The sequence below is a fragment of the Globicephala melas genome, chromosome 9 (genome assembly GCF_963455315.2).
Source record: "Globicephala melas chromosome 9, mGloMel1.2, whole genome shotgun sequence".
NCBI lineage: Eukaryota > Metazoa > Chordata > Mammalia > Artiodactyla > Delphinidae > Globicephala > Globicephala melas.
This window is the reverse complement of record NC_083322.1, coordinates 92119757-92141947: the sequence shown is the minus strand read 5'-3', so window position 1 is coordinate 92141947 and position 22191 is coordinate 92119757. Positions and strand designations below refer to the sequence as shown.

At 39.5% G+C, this 22191-nt stretch overlaps 1 protein-coding gene across 2 annotated transcripts in view; it reads right to left on the bottom strand.

Moving 5' to 3' along the window:
* Positions 1 to 22191, bottom strand: part of RALA (RAS like proto-oncogene A) — a 75631-nt gene that overhangs the window by 30071 nt on the left and 23369 nt on the right. The window lies entirely within an intron of this gene.

Sequence of the window (22191 nt, the reverse complement as noted above, 5' to 3'; positions counted from 1 at the left end):
GTGAAAACTCTCCTGATTTAAGAAGGAGAACCAGAAAAAAATAATTGAATTAACCACGCCTGGGGCTTCCTTGGTGGCGCAGTGGTTAAGAATCCGCCTGCCAGTGCAGGGGACATGGGTTCGAGCCCTGGTCTGGGAAGATCCCACATGCCACGGAGCAACTAAGCCCATGCGCCACAACTACTGAGCCTGTGCTCTAGAGCCCATGAGCCACAACTACTGAGCCCACGTGCCTAGACCCCATGCTCTGCAACGAGAAGCCACTGCAACAAAAAGCCCGTGCACCACAACGAAGACCCAACACAGCCAAAAATAAATAAATAAAATAAATAAAAATGAAAAAAAAACCATGCCTGAATGATCCAACTTAAAAATGAACAGGGCATTTCATTAACTGAATAAGACATATCAAACTACATATTAGAAGAAATACTGACAAAAAGTTTAACAGTAAACAGTCATTAGCAAATGAAATATTTTAAAAGAATCTAAGTATGGCCTCTGGTTTACATGAAGACATCTGTTAAATCCCACTTTGGGATGCACGTTTCATTTAAGTTAGCTCTCTTTGTATAGTGGCTTCCCTGATCTTTTGGTCTGCTTTTGGATTTCCTTTCTGTTTGTTTCTTACGCCCATATTCTGAGTCAACATATATTTATTAAAAGTCAGCTACTGTGCTAGGCATTGGGGGCGAGGGGGAGGGGAAGGGGGGGTACACAGATGAGCAAGTCAAAATCCCTGACTTTGAGATCTTACAACAAAGTAACAGAGGTGTGGGGGAGGACAGTATTAAGTTGTAACATGCAAGTCTGCCTCCTGCATCCCTTTCCACTTAAGTCACACTTGCTTTTTCTATGTTGTTTTGTTGACTTCATAGCTTCAATTTTTATTTTTTAATTTAATCATCCTGTAGATGTAGAGCAGTCTATTTACCAACTCTTGTAATAGAAGACATCATAGCTGTTTGGAGTTCTTCTAAATTCTAAATGGATAACCATCTGTTTCTATATTTAAAATGCTTTTCATGAGGTAGATTTTAAGGAATTGTAATGAATGAACGGATTGTTTAAGGTTTATTAGACATATTGTCCAATGCTTTTCAAAAGTGCTATACAACTGTTCACGACATTCCTATTAGCAATGGGCATTCTTTTAAAAAATCTAATTATATATTGGGAAAAAGATCTCATTTTTTCTAACTACGTCTTTGATTACATGATGAGGGTGACCATTTTTTCCACTTATTTATTTATTTTGTGAATTGTTAATTCACATCCTTTACTAATCTGGCAATAGTATCTCATATTATACTTTTTATACTTTCATGTCACCATTGGCGAGGCTTTCTTTCCTCTTGCTTTCCCAGTCCACTATAGCAGGTTTCTTCTGTTGCTGGGTAGATCTACTTCCCATGACAGATCTGGAGAGGTAACAGACTATGTTCACTGGCATTTTAGTGGATGGGCTTTACTTCAGGGTTCATGGGCAAGGAACAGGTTGACAAGGTAGGATCTTTCTCCAAATATCAAAATAAGGAGCGTACTCGCTGGAACACTAACTCTTGCATTAGGACACCTAGTCCTCCTCAGGCTGAGAGTTTAAAAACAAGGTTGTTTTGAAAGTAGATTTCCAAAACTAGCATGGTAACCAATGTCGTGTAATCTTTGTATGGGCTGAGTGAGTGGGCAGCATATCCAATGAGCTCTTGATATGTCCTCCTTTAATTACTACCATGTCCTATCATCTCTTCTGCTCTCTGTTCCTACTGACTCAAGCTTAGAGTCTCTTCAGGACTCTAAGGGGAAAAATAGATGCCACGTGCTGTTTCCCTCATGGGTATGCTGGGCTGGGGCTTTCTCCACCCTGGTTCAGCCATCAACGCCATCTGTTTTCTGTCTTCTGGAACCTGGAAGTGTCTGCTTTGCTGATGGTCACCCCATCTGTTCCCATTCTCAGTTATGGATTTACAAATTTCCGCCTCTAAGTTTTTTTCCTCTCTGTCATTTCACAGGGAGTCAGGGCTACAGAGGAGTAGGACACATTAATTTAGTCTATTGGCTTTCCCTGTAGACGAGTTAAAATCCAGAGCTGACTTGATTTGGAATGCCAAAATATTTCAGACTTAGAAACTATGAAAATCTCTATTAAACAGATCTAATTTTAAAATTAGCCTCAGCTTTTTTGCACAGCAAAGGAAACCATTGACAAAATTAAAAGAGAACCTTCTGAATAGCAGAAAATATTTGCAAATGATATGACCGATAAGGGATTAATATCCAATAGATATAAATAGCTCATACAACTCAATATAAACAGCTCATACAACTCAACATCAAAAAAAGCAAACAACCCAATTGAAAAAATGAGAAGAATTGAAGAGACATTTTCCCAAAGATGAAATGCAGATGGCCAGGCACAGGCACATGAAAAGATGCTTCACATTGCTAATCATCAAGGAAATGCAAATCAAAACCATAATGACATCACCTCACACCTGTTAGAATGGCCATCATCAAAAAGACAACAAATAGAGGGACGAGAGGAAGACGGCTGAAGAGTAAGACGTGGAGATCCCCTTCCTCCCCACAGATACACCAGAAATACATCTACACGTGGAACAACTCCTACAGAACACCTACTGAACGCTGGCAGAAGACCTCAGACCTCCCAAAAGGCAAGAAACTCCCCACGTACCTGGGTAGGGCAAAAGAAAAAAGAAAAAACAGAGACAAAAGGATAGGGATGGGACCTGCACCAGTGGGAGGGAGCTGTGAAGGAGGAAAGGTTTCCACACACTAGGAAGCCCCTTCATGGGCGTTGACTGCGGGTGGCGGAGCGGGGAGCTTCGGAGCTGCGGAGGAGAGCAAAGCAACAGGGGTGCGGAGGGCAAAGCGGAGAGATTCCTGCACAGAGGATCAGGGCCAACCAGCACCCACCAGCCCGAAAGGCTTGTCTGCTCACCCACCGGGGTGGGCGGGGCTGGGAGCTGAGGCTCAGGCTTCGGTCGGAGCGCTGGGAGAGGACTGGGGTTGGCGGCGTGAACACTGCCTGCAGGGGGTTGGTGCGCCACGGCTAGCCGGGAGGGAGTCCGGGGAAAAGTTTGGACCTCCGAAGAGGCAAGAGACTTTTTCTTCCCTCTTTGTTTCCTGGTGCGCGAGGAGTGGGGATGAAGAGTGCTGCTTAAAGGAGCTGTAGAGACGGGCGTGAGCCGCGGCTATGAGCGCGGACCCCGGAGACGGGCATGAGACGCTAAGGGTGCTGCTGCCGCCACCAAGAAGCCTGTGTGCGAGCACAGGTCACTATCCACACCTGCCCTCCTGGGAGCCTGTGCAGCCTGCCACTGCTAGGGTCCCGGGATCCAGGGACAACTTCCCCGGAACAATGCACGGCACGCCTCAGGCTGGTGCAACGTCACGCAGGCCTCTGCCGCCGCAGGCCCACCTCGCACTCTGTGCCCCTCCCTCCCCGCGGCCTGAGTGAGCCAGAGCCCCCGAATCAGCGGCACCTTTAACCCCGTCCTGTCTGAGTGAAGAACTGACGCCGTCTGGCGACCTACACGCAGAGGCGGGGCCAAATCCAAAGCTGAGCCCCGGCAGCTGTGAGAACAAAGAAGAGAAACGGAAATCTCTCCCAGCTGCCTCAGATGCAGCGGATTAAAGCTCCACAATCAACTTGATGTACCTGCATGTGTGGAATACCTGAATAGACAACCAATCATCCCAAATTGAGGAGGTGGACTTTGAGAGCAAGATTTATGATTTTTTCCCCTTTTCCTCTTTTTGTGAGTGTGTATGTGTATGCTTCTGTGTGAGATTTTGTCTGTATAGCTTTGCTTCCACCATTTGTCCTAGGGTTCTATCCGTACGTTTTTGTTTTTTTAAAAATTATTTTTTCTTAATAATTAATTTTAATTATTTTATTTTACTTTACCTTCTTTCGTTTTTTCCTTCCTTCCTTCCTTCCTTCTTCTAATTCATTCTACTTTTTCTCCCTTTTATTCTGAGCCGTGTGGATGAAAGGCTCTTGGTGCTGCAGCCAGGAGTCACTGCTGTGCCCCTGAGGTGGGAGGGCCAACTTCAGGACACTGGTCCACAAGAGACCTCCCAGCTCCACATAATATCAAACGGCGAAAATCTCCCAAAGATCTCCATCTCAACACCAGCACCCAGCTTCACTCAACGACCAGCAAGCTACAGTGCTGGATACCGTATGCCAAACAACTAGCAAGACAGGAACACAACCCCACCCATTAGCAGAGAGGCTGCCTAAAATCATAATAAGTCCACAGACACCTCAAAACACACCACCAGACGTGGACCTGCCCACCAGAAAGACAAGATCCAGCCTCACCCACCAGAACACAGGCACTAGTCCCCTCCACCAGGAAGCCTACACAACCCACCGAACAAACCTTAGCCACTGGGGACAGACACCAAAAACAACGGGAACTATAAACCTGCAGCCTGCAAAGAGGAGACCCCAAACACAGTAAGATAAGCAAAATGAGAAGACAGAAAAACACACAGCAGATGAAGAAGCAAGATAAAAACCCACCAGAACTAACAAATGAAGAGGAAATAGGCAGCCTACCCGAAAAAGAATTCAGAATAATGATAGTAAAGATGATCCAAAATCTTGGAAATAGAACAGAAAAAATGCAAGAAACATTTAACAAGGACCTAGAAGAACTAAAGATGAAACAAACAACGATGAACAACACAATAAATGAAATGAAAAATACTCTAGATGGGATCAATAGTAGAATAACTGAGGCAGAAGAACGGATAAGTGACCTGGAAGATAAAATAGTGGAAATAACTACTGCAGAGCAGAATAAAGAAAGAATGAAAAGAACTGAGGACAGTCTCAGAGACCTCTGGGACAACATTAAATGCACCAACGTTCAAATTATAGGGGTTCCAGAAGAAGAAGAGAAAAAGAAAGGGACTGAGAAAATATTTGAAGAGATTATAGTTGAAAACTTCCCTAATATGGGAAAGGAAATAGTTAATCAAGTCCAGGAAGCACAGAGAGTCCCATACAGGATAAATCCAAGGAGAAATACGCCAAGACACATATTAATCAAACTGTCAAAAATTAAATACAAAGAAAACATATTAAAAGCAGCAAGGGAAAAACAACAAATAACACACAAGGGAATCCCCATAAGGGTAACAGCTGATCTTTCAGCAGAAACTCTGCAAGCCAGAAGGGAGTGGCAGGACATATTTAAAGTGATGAAGGAGAAAAACCTGCAACCAAGATTACTCTACCCAGCAAGGATCTAATTCAGATTTGATGGAGAAATTAAAACCTTTACAGACAAGCAAAAGCTGAGAGAGTTCAGCACCACCAAACCAGCTTTACAACAAATGCTGAAGGAACTTCTCTAGGCAAGAAACACAAGAGAAGGAAAAGACCTACAATAACAAACCCAAAACAATTAAGAAAATGGGAATAGGAACATACATATCGATAATTACCTTAAATGTGAATGGACTAAATGCTCCCACCAAAAGACACAGAGTGGCTGAATGGATACAAAAACAAGACCCATATATTTGCTGTCTACAAGAGACCCACTTCAGACCTAGAGACACATACAGACTGAAAGTAAGGGGATGGAAAAAGATATTCCATGCAAATGGAAACCAAAAGAAAGCTGGAGTAGCAATTCTCATATCAGACAAAATAGACTTTAAAATAAAAACTATTAGAAGAGACAAAGAAGGACACTACATAATGATCCAGGGATCGATCCAAGAAGAAGATATAACAATTGTAAATATTTATGCACCCAACACAGGAGCACCTCAATACATAAGTCAAATACTAACAGCCATAAAAGGGGAAATCGACAGTAACACATTCATAGGAGGGGACTTTAACACCCCACTTTCACCAATGGACAGATCATCTAAAATGAAAATAAATAAGGAAACACAAGCTTTAAATGATACATTAAACAAGATTACTTAATTGATATTTATAGGACATTCCATCCAAAAACAACAAAATACACATTTTTCTCAAGTGCTCATGGAACATTCTCCAGGATAGATCATATCTTGGGTCACAAATCAAGCCTTGGTAAATTTAAGAAAATTGAAATTTTATCAAGTATCTTTTCCAACCACAATGCTATGAGACTAGATATCAATTACAGGAAAAGATCTGTAAAAAATACAAACACATGGAGGCTAAACAATACACTACTTAATAACGAAGTGATCACTGAAGAAATCAAAGAATACCTAGAAACAAATGACAATGGAGCCACGATGGCCCAAAACCTATGGGATGCAGCAAAAGCAGTTCTAAGAGGGAAGTTTATAGCAATACAATCCTACCTTTAGAAACAGGAAACATCTCGAATAAACAACCTAAACTTGCACCTAAAGCAATTAGAGAAAGAAGAACAAAAAAACCCCAAAGTTAGCAGAAGGAAAGAAATCATAAACATGAGATCAAAAATAAATGAAAAAGAAATGAAGGAAACAATAGCAAGTATCAATACAACTAAAAGCTGGTTCTTTGAGAAGATAAACAAAATTGATAAACCACTAGCCAGACTCATCAACAAAAAGAGGGAGAAGACTCAAATCAATAGAATTAGAAATGAAAAAGGAGAATAACAACTGACACTGCAGAAATACAAAAGATCATGAGAGATTACTACAAGCAACCCTATGCCAATAAAATGGACAACCTAAAGAAATGGACAAATTCTTAGAAATGCACAACCTGCCAAGACTGAATCAGAAAGAAATAGAAAATATGAACAGACCAATCACAAGCACTGAAATTGAGATTAAAAATCTTCCAACAAACAAAAGCCCAGGACTAGATGGCTTCACAGGCGAATTCTATCAAACATTTAGAGAAGAGCTAACACCATCCTTCTCAAACTCTTCCAAAATATAGCAGAGGAAGGAACACTCCCAAACTCATTCTACAAGGCCACCATCACCCTGACACCAAAAGCAGACAAAGATGTCACAAAGAAAAACTACAGGCCAATATCACTAATGAACATAGATGCAAAATTCCTGAACAAAATACTAGCAAACAGAATCCAACAGCACATTAAAAGGATCATACACCATGATCAAGTGGGGTTTATTCCGGGAATGCAAGAATTCTTCAATATATGCAAATCAATCAATGTGATACACCATATTAACAAATTGAAGGAGAAAAACCATATGATCATCTCAATAGATGCACAGAAAGCTTTCGACAAAATTCAACACCGATTTATGATAAAAACCCTGCAGAAAGTAGGCGTAGAGGGAACTTTCCTCAACCTAATAAAGGCCATATATGACAAACCCACAGCCAACATTGTCCTCAATGGTGAAAAACTGAAAGCATTTCCACTAAGATCAGGACCAAGACAAAGTTGCCCACTCTTATTCAACATAGTTTTCAACACAGCAATCAGAGAAGAAAAGGAAATAAAAGGAATCCAAATCGCAAAAGAAGTAAAGCTGTCACTGTTTGCAGATGACATGATACTATACATAGAGAATCCTAAAGATGCTACCAGAAAACTACTAGAGCTAATCAATGAATTTGGTAAAGTAGCAGGATACAAAATTAATGCACAGAAATCTCTGGCATTCCTATACACTAATGATGAAAAATCTGAAAGTGAAATCAAGAAAACACTCCCATATACCATTGCAACAAAAAGAATAAAATATCTAGGGATAAACCTACCTAAGGAGACAAAAGACCTGTATGCAGAAAATTATAAGACACTGATGAAAGAAATTAAAGATGATACAAATAGATGGAGAGATATACCACGTTCTTGGATTGGAAGAATCAACATTGTGAAAATGACTCTACTACCCAAAGCAATCTACAGATTCAATGCAATCCCTATCAAACTACCACTGGCATTTTTCACCGAACTAGAACAAAAAATTTCACAATTTGTATGGAAACACAAAAGACCCCGAATAGTCAAAGCAATCTTGAGAACGAAAAACGGAGCTGGAGGAATCAGGTTCCCTGTCTTCATATTATACTACAAAGCTACAGTAATCAAGACAGTATGGTACTGGCAAAAAAAACAGAAAGACAGATAAATGGAACAGGATAGAAAGCCCAGAGATGAACCCACGCACATATGGTCACCTTATCTTTGATAAAGGAGGCAGGAATGTACAGTGGAGAAAGGACAGCCTCTTCAATAAGTGGTGCTGGGAAACCTGCACAGGTACATGTAAAAGTATGAGATTAGATCACTCCCTAACACCATACACAAAAATAAGCTCAAAATGGATTAAAGACCTAAATGTAAGGCCAGACACTATCAAACTCTTAGAGGAAAACATAGGCAGAACACTCTATGACATAAATCACAGCAAGATCCTTTTTGACCCACCTCCTAGAGAAATGGTAATAAAAACAAAAATAAACAAATGGAACCTAATGAAACTTCAAAGCTTTTGCACAGCAAACGAAACCATAAACAAGACCAAAAGACAACCCTCAGAATAGGAGAAAATATTTGCAAATGAAGCAACTGACAAAGGATTAATCTCCAAAATTTATAAGCAGCTCATACAGCTCAAAAACAAAAAAACAAACAACCCAATCCAAAAATGGGCAGAAGACCTAAATAGACATTTCTCCAAAGAAGATATACAGACTGCCAACAAACACATGATAGAATGCTCAACATCATTAATAATTAGAGAAATGCAAATCAAAACTACAATGAGATATCATATCACACCAGTCAGAATGGCCATCATCAAAAAATCTAGAAACAATAAATGCTGGAGAGGGTGTGGAAAAAAGGGAACACTCTTGCACTGCTGGTGGGAATGTGAATTGGTACAGCCACTGTGGAGAACAGTATGGAGGTTCCTTAAAAAACTACAAAGAGAAATACCATATGACCCAGCAATCCCACTACTGGGCATATACCCTGAGAAAACCATGATTCAAAAAGAGTCATGTACCAAAATGTTCATTGCAGCTCTATTTACAATAGCCTGGAGATGGAAACAACCTAAGTGTCCATCATCGGATGAATGGATAAAGAAGATGTGGCACATATATACAATGGAATATTACTCAGCCATAAAAACAAACGAAATGGAGCTATTTGTAATGAGGTAGATGAACCTAGAGTGAAGTAAGTCAGAAAGAGAAATACTTTATGCTAACACATATATATGGAATTTAAGAAAAAAAATGTGTCATGAAGAACCTAGGGGTAAGACAAGAATAAAGACACAGACCTACTAGAGAATGGACTTGAGGATATGGGGAGGGGGAAGGGGAAGCTGTGACAAAGCGAGACAGAGGCATGGACATATATACACTACGAAATGTAAGGTAGATAGCTAGTGGGAAGCAGCCGCATAGCACAGGGAGATCAGCTCAGTGCTTTGTGACAGCCTGTAGGGGTGGGATAGGGAGGGTGGGAGAGAGGGAGATGCAAGAGGGAAGAGATATGGGAACATATGTATATGTATAACTGATTCACTTTGTTATAAAGCAGAAACTAACACACCATTGTAAAGCAATTATACTCCAATAAAGATGTAAAAAAAAAAGACAACATATAAATGTTAGTGAGGATGTGGAGAAAAGGAAACGCTTGTACCCTGTTGGTGAGTATGTAAACTGGTGCAGCTACTATGGAAAACAGTACAAAGGTTTCTCAAAAAAACTAAAAATAGAACTACCATATGACCAAACAATTCCACTCCTGGGTATATATCCAAATAAAAACAAAACACTAATTTGAAAAGATACATGCACCCCAATATTCATAGCAACATTATTTACAATCACCAAGATACAGAAGCAACCTACACACACATTGGAATATTACTCAACCATAAAAAAGAATGAAATCTTGCCATTGCAGCAACATGGATGGACGTGGGGAGCATTATGCTAAGTGAAGTCAGACAGAGAAAGATAAATACTGTAAAAAAAAAAAAAAAAAACAAACAAACAACGAACTAGTGAATATAACAAAAAGAAGCAGACTCACAGATACAGAGCACAAACTAGTGGTTACCAGTGGGGAGAGAGAAGGGGGAGGGGTAATATAGGGGTAGGGGAATAAGAGATAAAACTATTAGGTATAAAGTAAGCTATAAGGACATATTGTAGAACACAGGGAATATAGTCAGTATTTTAGAATAACTATAAATGGAGTATGACCTTTAAAAATTGTGAATCACTACATTGTATACTTGTAACTTATTTAATACTGTACAGCAATTATACTTCAATTTAAAAAACAGCCTGAGTTTTAAAGAATACAATTTATTCAATACTAGTTATGAGAATAAATCCATTTCCTGATGTCAACCGAAGGAAAATGCACAACCTTAAAGTTGCATGTTATGTTTTATTTGGGGACCTTCCTGAGGATGACAGCCCAGGAGACAGCCTCTTAGATAGCTCTGAGGAACTGTTCCAAAGAGGCAAGGGAGGATATACAGGAGTTTTTGCTGGGGGGAAAAAAACAACAACAACTGCTAATCACAAAAACCAGACATCTCAAGTTAATGATTTTGGTGCTTTTCTATGTATGGGAAGATGCAAGAGTCTGGGCTCACTGAAATTATTCCTTAGACATGCACCTTAGCTATCTAGGGCTAGTATTGTGTTTTTCTCCACCCTGAATTCCTCTCAGGGCACGTCGGGGTGGCCACAGCGGCTGACAGCTTGATGGCGGGCAACAGTCACTGTCTACCAGGATGGCAATCTTTGTTTACTGAAATGACAGGCAACTTTTTTCTGTCCCCACCGATATGGGTGACCAAAGAATCACAAAGAAGGAAGCAGCTAGGACTAGGCAATATCTGGCATAAAAAGGAGTTAAGAGTGAGGCACAAGTGGGAGAGAAGAGAAAGGAGAGCCAGTAGTGCTCGCTGCTATAGAGAAGGGTTGAAATGATTTATCTTTAATGTTTTCTTTACAGCATTGGGACTGGTTAGCTAAAACTCAGTTTATAAGGGAACATATTGATCAGTCATGGCCCTGCAAATTAAGCACTGAAACCATTTTAACAAACCAGGAATTTAAGGCTAAAGTTTAACTCCACAGCAACAAAGAAAAATTCCCTTTGTACCAATTAAGCTTTACTACAGCTCTTTCATAGATGACCTGCTGAGTTTCTACTTTGTGGAATTGTGGCTGAACAGCCAATTCTTTTTTTTTTTTAACATCTTTATTGGGGTATAATTGCTTTACAATGGTGTGTTAGTTTCTGCTTTATAACAAAGTGAATCAGTTATACATATACATATGTTCCCATATCTCTTCCCTCTTGCATCTCCCTCCCTCCCACCCTCCCTATCCCACCCCTCCAGGCGGTCACAAAGCACTGAGCTGATCTCCCTGTGCTATGCGGCTGCTTCCCGCTAGCTATCTACCTTACGTTTGGTAGCCAATTCTTTTTAAAGGAATAACAAGGCGCTCCTAAAAAACCAGAAAGAAAAATATAAACTAGTAACCTTTGAAATTGTGACTTGCTATGCATGGCACCCCGTACCACTCCAGTCAGGTTAACCTGTTATGTACTGTAAGATGCTCACTGTTAAGTATGGCATAGCAAATATACAGAAAATATCATTTTAAATTAAAAACCTCCTCTGACAATGAATATATTATCTGAACTTACATTTAATGACAACTTGAATATTATCAATTAAATTCTCCATTGCAAACTTGTTTACCAAGGGTTCACTTCCAAGGGCTACGCTGAATGCTGCTGAATAGTCCTAATCTTACGGTTAGTGTTGATCACCACGCCATGCACGCATGCAGCATACATGTACGCATGCATGGGACTTGAGCTCCCTCCCCCCTCAACAATTTTTCATGATCCTAAAAGTAACATGTGCTCATCGTATATAATGTGGAGAGTAAGGAGAAAAGGGGAAAAGTCACCTGTGTCGTCCTATCATCCACTGTTAATATTTTTGAATTTTTATCTTCTTCTAGGACTAACTTATACAAAGCATTCAACCAGTCATATGGTTCAAGAAACTGGAGAAAAATTCTGAGGAGAGCAGAAAAGAAGAGATAAAAGGAGATTTAAAAAATCATAATACCTGGAGATGGGACAACAACACTGGAGGAAAATAAATAATATTTTCATTTATTGAGATACTTTTTCAACTACTGATTATCTCATGAAACTCTCAAGGCTTCTTTATAACTATTATCCACATTTTACAGGTGAAAAAATTGAGCCACACAGAGCTTTTTAAAAGGTGCCCCAAATCACACTGCTGACGTGGAGCCAGGATTTAAAAAAATCCAGATCCTAAGTGTTTGCCACCTAAACTTTACTACCACTACGGAAGAAAATGGTTAAGAATGAGCTTTTTTACAAGGCTTAGGGCACAGATGGCTTTAGACGCAATTTCTTTTAAACATAAAAAGATAATTTTCAAGGGTGGTACAGAAAGGCTACACAAATCATTTAAGTAATAACACCCTAAATGGGAAAAGAATTTGAAAAAAGAATAAGAAAAAACAATTTGAAAAAAGAATAGATAAATGTATATGTATAACTGAATCACCTGAAACTAACACCCTAAATGGGAAAAGAATTTGAAAAAATAAGAAAAAAGAATTTGAAAAAAGAATAGATACATGTATGTGTATAACTGAATCACCTGAAACTAACACAACATTGTTAATCAACAATACTCCAATATAAAATAAAAAGTTAAAAAAACAGTCAGTGGTACTGAAAGAGCAATAATCATACCAAAAGAAGCCATATTATAATTGCATTTATGAACACAGAAGTTTCATAAAATACAAACACCTGAATCTTACTTCTTAATAAAAGAATAATTCATTAGAGTTAAATGTGTTTTATCCCAGGAATACAGTAATAACTTAATATTAAGAATGCTATAAAATAGGGCTTCCCTGGTGGTGCAGTGGTTGAGAGTCCGCCTGCCGATTCAGGGGACACGGGTTCGTGCCCCGGTCCGGGAAGATCCCACATGCCGCGGAATGGCTGGGCCCGTGAGCCATGGCCGCTGAGCCTGCGCGTCCGGAGCCTGTGCTCCACAACAGGAGAGGCCACAGCAGTGAGAGGCCCGCATACCGCAAAAAAAAAAAAAGAATGCTATAAAATAATACAATCACATGATTAGGCCCAATGAGAAAAGCCATATAATCAACAAAAGAGAAAAGAAAAAGGCATCAGAAAAATTCAATACTCCCTCCTGATAAAAATCTAAGTTAGAGACACCAGAGGCTGCCTGCTGTTCGTGTATATACGTACTTCTAATGAAATGCTTCACACAGATTTGAGAGCCATTCTTGTACAGGAGCCACACTAAACTTCTCTGTGTTTTAAAAAAGTATATATGCCACTAAAGCAAGCACATTTCATGTGTAGGGAATGCAAATTAGAGAGACGGTGATAGCGGGAGGAAGAAAAATAGCTCTGAATTCTCTTTTCTGGGTTTTAATATTCTTGTCTATGGCTGCCAATGAATGAAGCGAAAAATTCTGCTCATAATTTTGGGCTTACCTAGCACCTACTTACCCAGAGATTTCAAAACACTGGTTAATAATAAAAGCACAACACACAAGTTAACATCAGCAAAGGGAGATAGCTACTGTTCAAAGAAACTGCTCCCATTTTCTCTCGGCTACATTAAAATTATGAATCATGTAGGTAAGCTGCATTGTTAGTCATGTGAGTCAGGGTAAGTTAATACTGAACTGTAGCCAGCTTACTACTGTTCATTCTCTTCTTCATGAAAAGGCAAAAGTGTATTTAAAAAGTACAAAATTCTAAGTTTAAGTTATGTGAAAGATAATGTGAAGTTACAAACTAGGAGAGGAAAAAGACTTTGGAATTCCGTAAAAATCATGAAAACATCTTGTAGCACCTAGATTTTTCTTCCCAAGATTGAGTACTGATAAATCTTAATTTGAGATTTGATCATATCTTAAAGTTAAAAATGACAGTAATCTGTAGAGTCATAAAACTAAAGTTTCAGTTCATGACCAGACAACGGACTATACAGAAAACATACAAGTCTGTATTAAAAACAAAACAAAACAAAACTTCTACGGTAAAAGAAAAATGACCTGAAGGGAAGATCCTCTGCACAGGTGGTTTTAAGCAGGAATTCCGATTCACTGGTCTAAGACGGGGACAGTGTCTATGTATTTTGTAAAAAGCTGCCTAGATAATCCTAACTGCATCCTGGTTAGGAATCATCACTCTGTATGTATATCTATAAAGTTGAACCATATCAAACTGCCAACATGAGATTTCCTTTTTTACATACAAAAAAAGCAATTTCATATGATTCACCTAATAGAAAGTGGCCAAGGATTAAAAACAGCGAACACTTACTGAATGCTGTATGACTTTGTACCAGGCACTAAGTTCTTCATACCTGTTGTTGAAAGTCTGATAACACCAGGCAACAGGTGCGCAGAAATAAGCCTAGACTCTGTATGGGGAGCTGAGGGGGACAGAGAGGCAGCTGAGAAAGAGGAGGAGCTGAATCAGGGGTGATGCCATAGGGCAAATTATTGTTATGCTTGGGATAAAGACCACTGGGGGTCACAGATGGATTGATGGTGGCAGGAGAAGAGACTGGAGAACGTTGATTTAAAACAAGTTCCGCATTTAGCAATTTATGCGGTCAAGGAAGGGACCACCCTTCTGAGTCATTTCCAACAAGTCTTTAACTGCAGGAAAACGGATTAGAACGCAAGTCCTATTCCTCTGAGTGGGGGGGAGGTGTTGGGGGTGGGGGTGGAGAGAAAGGGAGTGCGCTCTCCCTTTAAGGAATTTTTTGAGTACAGTCATGGCTCATCAGGAATGGTCAGGAATCAGCAGCAGCCCCATGCACGAGGAAACCTCCGATCTTCTCAAACTGTATCACTAAACACCCAATCATACATCTAAAATTAAAACATTAAACATGCGCACCTAAATTCAAACCAGTGGTTAGAAGCACAGTTGTAATATCTCAATATCATTTAAGGTTACAGGCTTCAGCTAATATAGAGGACAACTTCATGATCGAAGAGAGAACATTTGGAAGGTCCAGGCCCCAGAGAAAGTGAGATTTTCCTGGAGACCTCATCCAATACAATATCCTTTGGTATACTAGGCTATTTCTTCCAATTTTACATGTGATATGATTTTAACAAGTTACTTTCATTTTTACCTAAAAGTTTTACCGCAAGATATTTTTTAAAGTCAGGTAAATATAATGCAACTGAAGAACCACAGAAGAAGTCTTAATAATAACCCAGCCCTCTTATTTTTCAGATGAGGAAACAAGGGCTTGAGAAGAGTTAAGTCATTTGCCAGAAATTCAACAGAAACTTGTGGTAGAGTTAAAACTGGAACTGACCCAGGATGGTATGATCCAGCAGATTCTACGTATCTGTGCCAGTGTAGTTAGACCAGATGTGAAATCACAGTGTACTAGCAAATGACTTTTGAAGCAAATACCCCTTACCCACTCTGTTTTGCTCTATCCCCAAATCCGGGGTTCGGTTCAAGGGATGGGCTGAGCATGTTTGCTCTCCTTAGTAACTGGTACCCACTTGTCGGTCTCCACACCCACCAACCCACCATACTGGAGGGCCGTTCAACTAATGGAGTCAGTTTAACTTCAATGTGATCAAGTAGTTTTATGTTACGCCAGGTGTTCAAAAATGTGGTCTTGGTTACGCAGTGACAGGTGCTGAATGAAGACAAAGAGACCTGTTACAACAGACTCTCTGTAACAACAAAGCATTCATAAATCACCTTCTTTCCTTTTTGGGTTCTTGCTGTCATCAAGAATCAGTAGTGGCCTCACAGAGGTTATATATACAGTTATGGTTATAACTAACCAAATTAGTGAACCTTAACTCTAAAGGTTTGAAAGGAAAAAAAAAATTAAAGCTCTTACATGCTATTTTATAAGATTTCTTATTGAGAAACAGCCAGCATGAACAGATGAGGCCTGTATTTGTTTAATTCCAGCAGACTAAATTCTTAGGCCTAAATATAGTTGTCATTCTCATAAAGCCAAGAAATACAGGCAAGAAAATTCAAGTAGTTCTGAACTATGAATTGCTAGTTATATTTTGGTTGACAGGATGCAGCTATAATGTACAAAGCATGAGAACAAATTTAAGATGTCAGAATAGAGGTTTTGATCTTGCCATGCCCCCTCAAAGCTATATACACACGAACTAAAATACCAAAGGGACTGACATGAATCCCCTTATTATTAACATTGCCTGCCTTTTATATAAGCACCACCTATCACAATAAAAAGTAAAATCAGTTTGACATGGCTTACTTAAAATTCTTCAGACTCCATATTGCTCTTGGGTTAAAATTTAAATTCCTTAATACTGTCTACCTGTGTTATCTGCCCCTTTACTACGCTTGTCCCTTAAAACTTATATACCTCAATCCTGATGCATTTTTCAAATTCTACTAACGAAATATGTGTAGACTATTTGGGGAAGTTTGGATTAAATGATAACAGGTAAAGTGGATTTGTAGGTAGTTGAACAACGTGGTACCAAGGAAGGTTAATAGACTCTATAGGAACTGGCATGACATATTAATGACTTGAATATAGAAATAAAAGGTATGGCTGAAATGAGTTTAGTCATCACAACATTTTCTGGATGCTACGTTCAGACCCACACATCTTTTTTCAAATAGGAATAATAAACTGCAATTACAGCATGAAGAAAAGATTAAGGAATGGGAAAAGAAAAACTCTGGCTATCAAAAGTTTATCTAACTACTGTGTTAGTCTATATACTTTTTAGAATTTTATTTGTAACAGCTTTGAGGTATAACATAATAAACCGCACGTATTCAAAAGTTTGCCCCATTATAATCCCCTCTCTTCCACTCCCTCGCCAATACATCAATCTGCTTTCTGTAACTATAAATAACTTAGCATTTTCTAGAGTTTCTAGAATTATGTAATACGTACTCTATCTGGCTTCCTTCTCAGCATAATTTCGAGATGCATCCCTGTTGCTGCTGTATCAAGAGCTCATTTCTTGCACTGTTGCACAGTATTCCATTGTATGGATACACTACACTCTGTTTGTCCATTCACCTGCTGATGGACATGTGAATTTAGTTTTTGACATCTGTTGACAAAGGTGCAAAAGGCAATGCAGAAAAGAAAGAAGTGTCTATCAACAATGATACTGGGACAACTAGATATCCATATGCCAAAAAAACGAACTTAGATCCATATCTTCCACCATATACGAAAATTAAGTCAAAATGGACCATTCCTATAAATAAAACCTAAAACTACAAAACTTCAAGAAGAAAGCATAGAGTTAGGCATATGATCTTGAGTTAGACAATTTTCTTAGATATAATACCAGAAGTAAAATCCAGAAGAACTGGTACTAAATTGAACGGCATCAAGTACTAGTTTTTTTGTTTTTTTTCTGTCTGGGTAATTTGGATCAGTACCAGTTTAGTTCTGTTGTTTAAATTTGTTTTCTTGTATGTTTAAAAGCAAGGCATGCTTGTGATGGCTGTAACAGACTAATTTGGATTGCTGAAGCTGGTTCTGCTCTGGAGAGGAGTGGGGTTTTTCTTCCTTTTCTTGATTTTGGGGGGAGGGAGGAGTATGGGGTTTGTTTTTAGTCTTTTTTTTTTTTTTTTTTTTAAACCGATTGGACAGCCTTTAAGAGGAGGACAGATAGATTCCACATTCCACATCCTAGATCTAGTTTAGAAAACGTGTTCTCCACCTGGTGCTCTTAGGAAGAAGTATAGGAAACGTTGTATGTAACACTGTCCTTTTTTTTTTTTTTTTTTTTTTGCGGTACGCGGGCCTCTCACTGTTGGGGCCTCTCCCGTTGCGGAGCACAGGCTCCGGAAGCGCAGGTTCAGCGGCCATGGCTCACGGGCCCAGCCGCTCCACGGCATGTGGGATCTTCCCGAACCGGGGCATGAACCCGTGTCCCCCGTGTCGGCAGGCGGACTCTCAACCACTGCGCCACCAGGGAAGCCCACACTGTCCTTTTTGAAAGTTGCCTCTTCTCCCCACCCTCGAGTAGGTCCAATATTTCATGAAACTCATGAAAATTGGTGAAACTTGACTAGCCTCTTTTCTAGGATGCATTCTCTATGTGACTTTCAAAAAAATCTGTCTGCCATTTGATGATTTTTTTAAGTTAATTTCTAACTTCTTCCACCAATAAATGAAGAAAAGTATTGCGCCTTCTGAAATACATCAAACGGATTAAGTTAATAATTTTAAAAATTTTCCCTGTCAAAAAGAAAATGGAAGGTAAGCCACAGACTGGGAGAAAATTTTTAGAATTTAAGACTAAAATTACTGAGGAAAAGAGAAAGACGATTTTGGCTCACTGGCAGGATCTCAAAAATGAAATGAACTGTCTGCAAGCTCCCATCAAACAACTGAAACAGAGAAAGAAAGGGAGGTGGTGGAGACTGAGCTGATTAAATTTAAATTCCTTCTTAATCTATAAATACACATTTTAGCTATTTCTAGGATGACCGATTTAATCATATTTGATATCATATTAAATCAATGGTGAAAGAAGTTCTTGATCCATACAACTCAATAAAAACGTCTTCAGTTAAAACATTTTGGCTTACTAGGGTGACGTAAACGTGTAAGGAAAGAATGCTACCTAAACAGAACCTTTCTTTTTTTTGGGGGGGGGGCACACCACTCTGCATGTTCCACTGACCAGGGATCAAACCTGCGTCCCCTGCATTGGAAGCACAGTCTTAACCACTGGACCGCCAGGGAAGTCCCTAAACAGAACCTCTTCTGTGTAGCATTCCCAGCCTTCCGACTGCTATCCAGGCCTGGGTAGGTAACTCCTCGTTGGTTCCAGAGCATTTTGGACAAAACTTCTTCCAGTGCTTCTCATCACATTAATTATTGGGAGCTTTTCAGTAGCGAAGAGCTTCCCCCCTCCCTCAATTCTATAATCCCACCATTTAGCACAGGATCTAGCAGATAACTAGTATATACATACACATTTGAAAAAGAAATTAAACTCTTCAAAATGACTTTGGAGAACAGGTAATCAGTATTGATAAAATTCTGAGGCATTCCTGGAGGAAGAATAGGAACCCCAGTTAAGAATTGTTGACTGGGCTTCCCTGGTGGTGCAGTGGTTGAGAGTCTGCCTGCCAATGCAGGGGACACGGGTTCGTGCCCCGGTCTGGGAGGATCCCACATGCCGCGGAGCGGCTGGGCCGGTGAGCCACGGCCGCTGAGCCTGCGTCCGGAGCCTGAGGCCACAACGGTGAGAGGCCCGCATACCACAAAAAAAAAAAAAAAAAAAAAGAATTGTTGATTGAGGGGATGGGCAGGGAAAGGAGAGACAGCAAAGGAGACAGGCAGACTGCTCCCATATCTGATAACGCTTTGTTGTATTACCTGGAATTACAATGTATTATGCATTATGGACAAATTGAACACTGGTCTCAGAGGCTAAGTTAACTTTTACGAGACTAATGTTGAAAAAGAAATCCTGAAAAAAATAAAATGGAGTTGTCAGAGATAATTCTGCTGAGCTGAGCTGATACTTCATGCAATTTTCTTAATAAATTAATACGACCATGTCAATGTTATATAACATTTGACTACAAAGAAATTTAATCTTCTGATAATAAGGTCATTTACTAAAATCACTATAGCAAGTTGCAAATCTCTACAAAACTTTTTGCTTCTTACCGTATGTATGTATTAAAAGGTTATATATGTATTAGACATGCTCTGTTCTTATACCCAGCCCAGTAGGTTTATTTATGTAAGCTATGTTTATAGTGACTGAACTATTCTCACAAATTAACCAAGGACATAAATATCCCAGTCCACTTCGAGAACCCGATAAAGTCCATGGACCCTCAGTACAGAAGCCCCACCATGGTTCTAGTTAAAAACTAATATAAATGCTATAAAGCTATACCTACAGTTATTGCTTTTGCTGGGGTTTTTGTGAATTATTAGTAAAAACCGATATTTGTTTTAAAAAATGGTTAACATAACCATGGTTGTCATAGAGAATTAATGACAAGGATATTTACTGTCACATCCATAATAATAAAAAATGAAGGATTAAATTATGAATAACCATATAATGGAATTACAAAGCAATCATTAAAAAGTGACACTGAGTACTGAATGACACTGAAAAATGTTCACAAAATATGCGAAGTAGCTTACACACAGTATTTATGTATGAACTTTTTAAACAGATATGTATTAGTACAAAGAGGAAAAACATTAGATAGCAATATAATTGAATAAGAGTAATCTAAACAGGGGAACATGAAAAATTAATTTCCAGGGCTTTTCATTTATCTCTATTCGTAGTATTTTATTATGAAGATTACTCTTGTAATCAGAAATGAAAAGCTTAGTAAAAAATAAAAACTATTTAAAACAGTGTGGATGGGCTTTAATAGAATCAAACTGTTGAAAACTGCTGTGGGATATCGGGAAGACATTGGTCACACCCAGCCAAGTTGGAAGTACACAGCATAATGCGCAGGATTCTGTAGACACTCAAGTGGGTCTGTGGTAGTCAGCCTCCAGGCTGAGTCCCAACAGCCCCCTCCCCCCATATTCACACCCCCGTGTTGTCTTCCTGTATTGTACCAGCCTTGATCTGTGTGATCAATGTAATCAGCAGAAATGAAGGCCTGTTCCTTCCTAGAAAAGGTAATGAAAGATGGAGAACTGCACCCTGGACAGACGCTCTTATTACTGTCTAAATGGAAAACCATGCCGTGAGCAGTCCTATGTGAGAAGCCCACGTGGCAAGGAACTGAAGCCACCTACCAACAACCATGTAAGCAGGATAAGGAAGCTGACCCTCTAGCCCTAGACAAGCCTCAGGTGCCCGCAGTCCTGGCTGACACCTTGATTTCAGCCTCATGACAGACTGAGTCAGAACCACCCAGCTAAGCTACTTCTGATTCCTGTCCCACAGAAACTGTGAGATAATAAATGTTTGTTGTTTTAAGGTTGCAGTGATTTGTAACGCAGCAATAGCTGACTATGTACAGCTTACAGCTTTGGAGACTAGAGCCCTTTTAAGAACCTACCTTAGGGAAAAAGCACCTAGGCTATAACTCATTTTGCTCAAATTCAAGATTCTGATTTCCTTCTTGGTCTGACCCAAATGAGAAAAGATATTTGAATACCTTTGCAAAATGTTCAGTTCCTTAGATGTGCCTTCTACTTCTTCCCCCCTCCCACTCATATTTCATCCCATCTTCTCTTTCAGTCACTGTAAAGCTAGGGTCAGCAAACTCCTGTAAAGAGCCAGATAGTAAATATTCTAGGCTTCTCTGGAGCAACTACTCAACCCTGCTGCTGCAGTTTGAAAGCAGCCATAGACAATATCTAAATAATTGGGCATGGCTGTGTTCCAATAAAACTTTATTTCAAAAACAGGCAGTAGACTGAATTTGGCTCCAGAACTGTGGCTTGCCAACCCCTGCTATAAATGAAACTGATCAAGACCCTAGAAAGCTCGTGCAGTATATCCCATTCCCTCTAGCTGACTCAACAGATACTGTTCCAGAAATCCCCCACCCTTCCATGCATCAATTTGTCCCTCTCTACTGGATGCAAACATGTTATTCTCCTATCTTAAAAAGCAAAACAAAAATTCTCAACCCTGCCTCCATTTCTCGAGCTCTCTGTTTCGAGCTCTGCTTCTTTCCTCTCCTAAGCCTGCTCTTATCAGGCTTTTGTTAAGGTCACCAATCATCTTCAAATCACTAAATTTAACCATCAATTCTCAATCTTCATTATACTTCACTTAGCAGCAGCAGTTGACCCAGATGATCACTCCCTCTTTCTTAAAATAATTTTTTTTTTGACTTCCAAGATACCTTGATCACTTTTGGTTTTTTTTTTTCTCTTTATCAGTAAATGGCAACCCATTCTTCGAGTTGCTCAGGCCAAAACCATTGGAATCATTCGACTCCTCTTTCACAGGCCACATCTGATCTGCTGGCAAGTTTGTAGGCTCTACCCTCAAAATATATCCACTCCTGAGAATACTCCCCATGTTACTCGGAATAAAATTCTTACAATGGTCGATAAGGTCCTAAATTATCTTGCTATTCCTTCTACTAGAAGATAAACACATGGCTCACTCCCTCATAT